We start from the raw sequence: 1948 nt of genomic DNA, 5'->3' as shown, positions 1-1948 counted from the left end.
TAACTAAGCGTAACCCAAGAGAATATGAAAATGTAAGACTAAGATATCATGGAATGTGTTTTTGCGATGGATATGAATTTTGCACGCTGATAAATATCGGTGTGAGATGGCATTCACGATTTATTTAATTTTGACAACAGCTTTTTAAAATATCTCTTTTTATAGAAAGATTAATATATTTAAAGCGACAACATACATTAAGCAAAAACAGTGAAGATTGTTAACTGTTACTTGATATAGACATTGATAAATCGATTTTTAACTAAACTAAAATTTTCGTAAGTATATAAAATTAACAATTTAAGTCCGCACTATGAATAGTTTGAATAATTATTTGCCAGTTTTGTCGTAAAATAGCAATGCAGCGTGACTTGTTAAAACAACTTATGGGGCAGACTTTGAAGTGATTTTTAAAATCCTCAACTTTAAAATATTCAACTCTACTCTTGATTTTTATCATTTTCAGCTCAATATGAGTAATATATATAATTCTCAAATATTAAAAACATGTCAATATTATTTATCAATTTTTAATTTTTAGTTTGAGGGAGGGGTGCATGATAAAATATTTTGCGTACTTTTCTGTTTATAATTTTTCAACAAAGTCCAAAATTTTGGAAAGTTCTACATTCTGCCTTAATATACGGACTTCACTAAAATAATTTTACAAAAAATGTTTTGTTCAAAGGAAAGGTGAAAAATTACTGGGACTTCGTGTGTCAACTTTTTGGCTGTCATCTAACAATATCCAATAATTTTAAAAAAGTCAGAGAAACATGCAGCTAAATATTGGCAAAATTCAATATTTAGATCTACATTCTATGATTTTATATTGTATATTCAATTATTATGCATTTTGCTGTTTTAATTAAATAATGTTTACTACTTTAAAGTTTATAATTATTGTAAATTATGTTCATTGTTATTGGTATATAATATTTCAATTCTACAATTTAAATCCTTAATGATAAAATTTGCATATATGTAAATCATGTATCTCATTATTAATCAGTCGTTAGCTGTTAACATAATTAAAAACAGTTTTACACTCTGAGAATACTTTAATTGAATTTAGCAAAATACTTAAAATATTTATGATCAGGAATCATTGAATGCTGCAAATAAAGCTTACATAAACGTCTTTTTCACAGCTGTGTATAATATAATTTTTTATTATCATAAAATATTTAATATACAGTATATTTTCATGTGCATATGTAATATAAAAAAAATATATTTTAAAATTAATTTGTCTTATAATTTGTTTTTGGCAAAAAATGTTATCATTGAGAATTTAGATATTTTATAATACATAATTTAAAACAATTATAATCTTTTAAACATTAACAATTATTTAATAAAACTCTTATTATTATTTTAAAAAAATGTATATTTAGAGCTCCATCTCTTGGCTAAGTTCACTGGCCCGGACGCTAAGGAAATCGACTACGTGTCTGCTACTACATAACCTAAACGGTCTGTGTATATGGAGCTACTGATAGTAAAGCCATATTACACAATTAAGAGTCATTTTGAGTGTCAAGAAAATCAAGAAAAACGCTTTTCATAATTCTGGCAACAATAAAAATAAAATCTACGTTTAAAAAGAAAACAAAGAGAAGAAAGTTTCACGGGTTTAATTACAAAATTTGATATTTCGCCGAATATTTACAAAACTGGAAAAAAATGTTGATTGAAATATGAAAAGGAATATATGCGAGAGATAAGATAAATTAATTTTGAACATTTTAACCAAGGTCATGACTATCATAGTAACATTTTGAACAATTAACTATGCTATTCATCCTTAAGGGCATGTGACACAGCTAAATACCTATATTACCGGCCACAGTTTTTCAGTTCACTGAATATTTTTTTGAACCTAAGAACTTTTTTTGTAAATAAAATATCGAGCTGAAACTTTGGGAAATGTATTAGAGTACAATAA

The 1948-nt window shown here is 25.7% G+C and overlaps 1 protein-coding gene across 5 annotated transcripts in view; it reads left to right on the top strand.

The window, feature by feature from the left end:
- The window catches only part of LOC117170360 (probable basic-leucine zipper transcription factor N), a 32876-nt gene that overhangs the window by 15980 nt on the left and 14948 nt on the right, over positions 1-1948 (top strand). The window lies entirely within an intron of this gene.

This window comes from Belonocnema kinseyi, chromosome 3, assembly GCF_010883055.1.
Source record: "Belonocnema kinseyi isolate 2016_QV_RU_SX_M_011 chromosome 3, B_treatae_v1, whole genome shotgun sequence".
NCBI classification, from domain to species: Eukaryota; Metazoa; Arthropoda; class Insecta; order Hymenoptera; family Cynipidae; genus Belonocnema; species Belonocnema kinseyi.
The sequence above is the reverse complement of the archived record's forward strand: the minus strand, read 5'-3'. Positions and strand labels throughout refer to the sequence as shown.